Genomic DNA, 8063 nt, shown 5'->3' on the forward strand with positions numbered 1-8063 from the left:
TGCCACACGATAAGGAAAGAAAGATGGGAAGTTTATCCTAAATGCCCTGTAGCCTCTCGAAGATAAGTATGGACATCATCACACCGATCCACAAGACTCTACTGGATATTTGCTCATGGCTCGTAGAACCTATAAACCTAGAGCTCGGATACCAACTAGTGACGATCCAAAATCCAACTAGTGGTGATGGCACCTAACCCAACCCGCTAGGTAAGCTAATTAGCAACAATCCGACTCAAACGAGATTTACAGAGAAAATAAATGATGAAATAACTGAACTTTATACCAAAAATCCCGAGGATTGGTAATACAAATCATGAGCTTTACAAAGCTGGTATGAAATAAATACATCATCTGTTTGAAATGTACATAAATATTTTTTATAAATCTAAAGCTACCATGAATAAGATGCAGCTACAACCGGAATGCAGGTACATCTTCCCATATACTCAATAAGTAACAAACCTAGCCTTAAGTTGAAAGCAGTGACGAGCTTGGCCAACGGTCAGAGTCCAACACCAACAACCAAGAACAACTCGTAACAATATAATGAAACTGTACAAGTAATACTCAAAGATATGATGCTCAACTCGTTCATAGTTACGAAAAATATGCACGCTTTTCAGGTATAACAGTAAAACCCAAATCTTTCATCGAAGTCACCAAAATGTGAGTATGTCAGAAAAACTATAATTTTTCCCAAAAACTTTCAAAAATAGATAAGATGCTCCATTATCAGATAGCACGAGGAAAGTACATCTCTATGCCTACATGTCAATGTTTAATCTTTAGCGTGGAAAGAACATCAAATAATGTCAAAGGAAACCAAACCAATCGACAAAAGTGGAATCTTTAATCAAAAGCCCAAAGTCAACCAAAAAGTCTAACTCGGGCTCGTACCTCGGAGCCCGACAAAACTTATAAAATCCGATAATCCATTCAATTACGAGTCCAACCATACTAGTTTCACTCAAATCTGACTCCGAATCAATGTTCAAAACTCAAAAATTCACATTATGAAATTTTAGACAAAACTCCAAAATTTCTCTTTGAAATTCATAATCCAAATGCCAAAAACGAAGATAGGTTCATGAAATATAATCAAAACCGAGTAGAGAACACTTACCCAATTCATGTGGTGAAAATCGCCTCAAAAATCATCTAAATCCGAGCTCCATAGCTCGAAATATGTAAAAATGGCCGAAACCCCCGAAAATAGAGTACTTATAATCACTGGACGAATCAATGAATCGCGATTACGGAAGTACCATCACGATCGCGAAGCAGAAAATGCACTGGCCCTGAAATACTCTACGCGTTCGCGAGCCTACTCATGCGAATGCGATGCCCACAGATGCCAACTCTCTGCGAACGCGGACTCACCCACGCAAACGCGGAGAGAACTCACCAACTTCCAGCTCCTCGTCTCAGCTCTACGCGATCGCTGTGCCCCGTATGCGAACGCGAACAGTAACCAACACAGCCCTATGCGAACGCGTTCCTGAAGACGTGAATGCGAATAAGAAAATTACTCAATTCCAGAATCCCTCTACGCGATCGCGAAGAACCATTGAGGCATGAGACACCAGCAACAACCAGCAATGAAAACATGAAGAAAAATGGTCCGAAATTAATCCAAAACACGCCTGAGCCCCTCGGAGCCCCGTCCGAACAGGACAACAACCCAAAACATAACACAGACCTACTTGTGGCCTCAAATCACCCGTAACAACATCAAAACCACGAATCACGCCTCAAATCGAACTTAATGAACTTTGAATCTTTCAACTTCCAAAACTCGTGCCGAACCTTACGAAATCAACTCGGAATGAACTCAAATTTTGCACACAAGTCCCAAATGACATAACGAAACTATTCCAATTCCCAGAACGGCAATCCGGACCCGATATCATCAAAGTCAACTCCCGGTCAAACTTATGAACATTCCAAACCTTTAAATTGTCAACTTTCGCCAATTAGTGTCGAAACCTTCTAAAAATATTCAAATGCAAATCTTTGCATATGCCCAAGTCCAAAATCACCATACAGACCTAACAGACCCATCAAAACTCCGATATGAGGTCAAATACTCAAAAGTTAAACTTGGTCAACTCTTCCAACTTAAAGCTTCCTAATTGAGAATCATTCTTCCAAATCAATTCTGAATCACCTGAAAACCAAAATCAACGATACACACAAATCATAATACATCATATGAAGCTACTCAAGACTTCAAAGGCTGAACGAAATGCAAATACTCAAAACGATCGGTCTGGTCGTTACAGTCAGCTGCCATGGTGTAGATCCGTTAGGAAATTAGGGGCAGCTATTTTATGTTCATTAACGGTAGAGGCTAAAATGGACAAATAATATAATGGGTGACAGAAGTAAATAATGTAATATAATAGAGGGGCAATTTTAGACATTTGTCCAAAAAAAAAAAAAAAAAACCTTTGTTAACTTATTAACTTATCAAACCTCGCATCTGTTTCTTTTGGTCTAAAATTGCCTCTAAAAGTGACGGACCCTAAATAAGGTAAAATTGGAGTTTTTAATGAGGTATGTTGCACTAAGGCTGCCACATATAATCCGATGTGAATAGAAAGTTTACTCGTCTGTAACTGTCCAACTCACCCATGATACCCACACTCAATTTTTTTTAACTAAACCCACCCGAACCTTTCGATCCCTTTCCTTCTTTCATTTAGCACAAAATTTCAGGGTTTTGTAATTCTTCTCCTTTTTTTCTTTTGCAACCACGTTCTTCAATTTAAACCAATGATGATCACATGAAATTTGCAAGCTTAAAAGTGATAAAAAATTATCAATTAGAAAGATAAGGGTGACTGACAACAATAAATATAAGATCGTTAATTCAGCAATTTAACTCTTATCCAACATTCACTTCTGATATTTTCGAATTTAATTTTTAATTATTATATCTTAGATGAATGAGTATCTATCTTCGAATAATCTGATTCCTCTCGAATACGACAATGAACAAGTATTGCAAATGTGTACCTTAAAATATACGTCTTGCGAATATTTTTCTGAGGAAAGTTAAAATCATTAATATGCTATTCTCTTTCGATTAACTATAAGAAATTAGAAATGGGAATCCAACCACATCATATGAAGTTATTCATCAAACAATTTTTGTTTTAAATGAAAGTAAGTAATGAATAATCTCTAACAATTGGTAAATTCATAACACAAAAATAAAAGTTATAAATTTAACTAACGATCAATATATCCTCTCATGTAGCTTTCGTATAAGAAAACTCCATGTATAAGAAGCACACCAAAACAAGTAGGCTATATGAATATTTCAATCTATCTATCAAACTCAAACTCTCGTATTAGTTAGAATTAAGCGAATGCTTCCATCAATTCTTGTTCTCTTGTGATTTGCTCTCTAAAAGTTGTTTAAAATTCACTTAGGACAAGCCCAAGCGTTACATAGATCAAAGGATAAAACCAAAGAAATTTCAAAGCTATTTTTGAATTAAAAATTCTCAGATTGATCATACGTGCGCCATGCACTTGCAACCAGGCCGTGCACTTCTAGTTTTTCTGCTTCATCTACGTGCCGAATTATATCCTCTGAAATTATCCTACACGGGCGCACATACACAATTGATTTAATTTTCTCCTTGTTTTCTTTCATTTTTTGATTTTATATCACTTTTGATTACGCTGGCAATGGGACGGGGCGGGGCAGGGTGGGGCGGGTTAACTCTTCCCCTACTAAGGTTTTGCCCTGCCCTGTCCCGTTTAACTCACTGCCTCATTTAGATCAAACCCTGCCTGCCCCGTTTAGCCCTGCCCCGTTTAGCCTCACAGTTACATTTTTTTTTATTATCCAAATTTGAATGTTTCTTCTAAATTAATTCCTTTAAACGTCATCTTCAAGTTCTCTTGTAATTTTATTTTTATAATGTAACGACTACCATACCATCTTCTCATTTTCTTACCACCTTTATTCTCAAGTCCTTTTTTTTTGGAAAAGGTTCAGTGACTTAATTAAATACGAATTGAGTACATTTAACAACGGTATTTCTGTTTTCCTACTAGTTAGTATTTATACGTATTTGTTTTAAATAAAAAAGATGGTAGGCCATTTGTCTATACTCTGTAGTATAACTTCTTTTTAAATATATCTAAATAATTTAGTGTTCAAGCTACCTTAGTCACAAAATACACCTAGAGGGAACAACACAGTTAAGCGGTGATAATTTGAATAGTAATAATATACATATTGCAGTTTAATTTTTTTTATGATGATGCTATTATCTAATTAAATTTTAAAGTATGTAAGAAGTAAAACCTTAATCACACATCATTAGAGGTGTTAATTAAAATCCCAAAGGTAAAGAAAATTGCATAACAAATCAAAAAACAAAAAGAAAGAAGAAAAAGATTTGGTGGGTAAGTTGAGTTGTTGATATGAAACCTAACGAGTTCAAAATAAATATTTATCAAATACTATGTAAAAGTAACATATAACAATAGTCAATCGTGTTTAATAAGCGTAATTTGTGGTAAGAAAATGAGAAGAATGGTGTGGCAGTAGTTACAGAATACTAAACGTTAAGTAGTAGTTGTAGCATTCAGCTTTAGGATAAAAGGTTGACCTACCACCTGCCCTGCCCTATTAAAAAATTTCAGAAATTAAGAAATTAAGTTTTGCCCTGCCTTGCCCTGTCCCGCCCTAGTTAATTGTTCCCTTGCCCTGCCCCATTAAGTATTTGCCCTGCCCGTCCTGCCACAATTGCCATCCATAACGCTTACAAATAAAATAAGTAATAAGCATTATCCACGTTATAAACCCCACCTAATTCAATATCAATTCACATAAAAAAAAGGCCTAGATATAATAATTAGTATTTGGTCCATCAATTCACAATTGTAACTAAAAGATTGTAAGAAAAAATTCATAAGATGGTAGACTTTAAGGAAAAAATATATATATATTTTTAGTTTCAAATTCTTAATATTGTGAATTTTGAGGAAATATATATATATATATATATATATATATATATATATAATTGAAATTAAACAAACAAATGTGCACCGCTATTTTAAATTTATTTGGAAATCAAGGGACCATCACGATTCACAATATCTGCTAGAGAAGCAGCAGAATCTAACGAAAGGAGATTATTGGTCAAGCTTTATTATTTATAGGTTGACCCTCATTAGTTTTACCACTACAGTTTATCCCCACTTTATAATCTGTTTCATTAGTACCACTATTATATATTCTCTAAACAGAGCATTGTACGTCACGAGTGTTAAATGAAAATCTAAATTTTTATCTTTTAATTTCTTTTCTGTTTCTCTTAATTTCTATTTCACATTTCAACGGCGAATCCACTGTGGGATTCGCTACACTGAACTTCACCGATTCCATGGCATTTCTCCTTCAACATTCATGGTACTTCTCTCTTTGATCGAAATGAAAATTTGTTTAAAAAATGCCTCCTTGGTTTGTTTGTTTGTTTGTTTTTCTGGATTGCAAATTGATAATTTCAAGGATGGGGTTTAAGGTTGATGTTTGAAGAATGAGGAAAAACCCTAAATTACATTTGAATACTAAAGAATAGAATGGTATTTCCAACTTAAATGTAATTAAAGAGTTCTGAGAGGGAGGAGAATAGCTAACTAAGATGAATCATCTGAATACTAAAGAATAGAATGGGACAGGGAGATACATACTATTCAGATTGCAGACCCCATCGGTTGAATCCTTAATCTTAGTTTTTTAAGGCTCCCTATTAATCACTCTATTTGGTTTTGTTATCTTCTTTCTCTTACTACTTAGATTTGGTCAAAAGGAAGGTGAAACAGTATGGGATTAATGTTGCTTAACAGTTTCAATATCTAAAATGACCCCCCCTAAAACTCGTTGCCCCTGTCAACTTTATCTTCAGTAGATATGTGCAATCTTCTTTGTGATAATAAGTGGACCTAGATTTACAGGTTGCTATGTTCTAGTTTTGGACGTTTATCTTAATGCTGATAGTTCGGTCTCTTCGCAACTTCTACTACCTGTATGATCTATATAGTTTTTGAGAGGTCCGGCCTACACCTTTTTAACCCATAATTGAAGTCAGCATTAAGAAGCATGTTTTCTTTATGTGCAAATTCCAAATCCATCTAATAGACTGATTCCAAACCAAGGTACCAAGCCATAAAGCCGTGATACGAGCAATCAGTTGCTTTCATTTCTTCTATTACTGCTCTGCCGAAGAATGTCTTTTTGTTTTTTTATAGCTTTTTTGCCGCCGATTTGGTAGCTAAGAGAGATGATATAACTAGTAAGGTGGTACAGATAGACATCATGTCCCTTGTTATTCTTCCTGGGGATATGGGCTTGCTAACTAGCTTTGCATAATCATTGCATCTGCGTTTCTCAGAGCTTTCATAAAATATTTCAGCATGTGTGTTTCTCAGAGCGTTGATGGAAATTAGAAGTTTGTAAAGGATAGCAACTTCCTCCATCTTTCATAATACAGAAGAAGTGCATAGGCAAGGGCTAAAGGCAACACTTGAAAGGATTGCGACTGTTTGTTTCAGTCCTTACATATGGATGACTGCAGCAAAAGACGGACTGTTGCTTCTGTTTTTTAGCATTGATATTGCTTTTTATGCGTGCTCAATCTCTTGTCTGATATGAGGGTAAAATTACTGATGTGTGTCATGTTCTTCGCGCAGGCACCTATAAAGGGACTTCTTTCTCTGCAAAGGACTGCATTAGTACAGCGTTCTAGTGAAAGATGGGGCCTATATGGTAGGTTATTTAGCACTCAGGCTGCATCAACTGCTAGCACCCCCAACCTACTCCACCTCCTGAGAAGACTCCCTTTGGTGGCCTTAAAGATGAGGATCGTATTTTCACAAATCTCTACGGACTGCATGACCCTTACCTGAAAGGTGCCATGAAGCGAGGTGATTGGTACCGAACAAAAGACCTTGTCCTCAAGGGTTCTGACTGGATCGTGAATGAAATGAAGAAATCTGGTCTTCGAGGACGCGGTGGTGCTAGTTTTCCATCTGGTTGTCAATGCTGATGAAAGTGAACCCGGAACCTGTAAAGACAGGGAAATCATGCGGCACGATCCACACAAGTTGTTGGAAGGCTGTCTGATTGCTGTAGTGGGGATGAGGGCTAGAGCTGCTTATATTTATATCAGGGGAGAGTATGTGAACGAAAGGAAGAGCCTTGAGAAGGCTAGGAAAGAAGCCTATGAAGCTGGATTGTTGGGGAAAAATGCTTGTGGAACTGGTTATGATTTTGATGTATATATTCATTTTGGTGCCGGAGCCTATATTTGTGGTGAAGAGACAGCTCTTCTGGAGAGCCTTGAGGGGAAACAAGGCAAGCCAAGACTGAAGCCTCCATTTCCAGCTAATGCAGGACTTTATGGTTGTCCAACAACTGTCACAAATGTTGAAACAGTTGCTGTTTCACCAAATCTCTTGTCTGATATGAGGGTAAATTTTGCAGGGTCTCATTAGGCACTTTAGACCAGAGCTTGAAAGGTCGATCAGGGAGCACGCAGACAGGGAGCTACAACAGGCTGCTGCTGCTGCTGCTTGAGCATCAAGAAAATTTGGTTCTATTTTTTTTTTTTTGGGGGGGGGGGGGGGTGTGATAAGTTAATAAGCCTTTCTGTTACAATTATTCTAAAACATCCATCTAAAAGTTGTGCTGTATTCAGTATACTTTTCCTTTATATCTCGGTCCTTTTTTGGGGGTCAAATGGGTCAATTTGATGCTCTTGTTATTTCGGTTGTTAAAAACATATGTAAACGACGAAGTACTGCAAGTTTTTTGGTGTACTACTTATATGGGGACATGTTTTGCCCTTCTTTTAGTGAAATTTATTACTTTATCAACAAAATACAAAGTACTCTCCAAGGTATACCTCTCAGAAAGTTGTCTCATTTTTCCTTTTGTAGTATTACTAATCTCTTCTTGACCAATGCAAATCTTCAATGACATTGTCATATGTAACTTTCCTTTACCCAACCCATAAGAAGCAACTCTTCTTTTG

The 8063-nt window shown here is 36.6% G+C and overlaps 1 pseudogene; it reads left to right on the forward strand.

The window, feature by feature from the left end:
- Window positions 1–6696: 6696 nt before the first annotated feature.
- Window positions 6697–7600, forward strand: LOC107771304 (NADH dehydrogenase [ubiquinone] flavoprotein 1, mitochondrial-like; annotated as a pseudogene).
- Window positions 7601–8063: the final 463 nt, after the last annotated feature.

Source organism: Nicotiana tabacum, chromosome 15 (genome assembly GCF_000715075.1).
Source record: "Nicotiana tabacum cultivar K326 chromosome 15, ASM71507v2, whole genome shotgun sequence".
NCBI lineage: Eukaryota > Viridiplantae > Streptophyta > Magnoliopsida > Solanales > Solanaceae > Nicotiana > Nicotiana tabacum.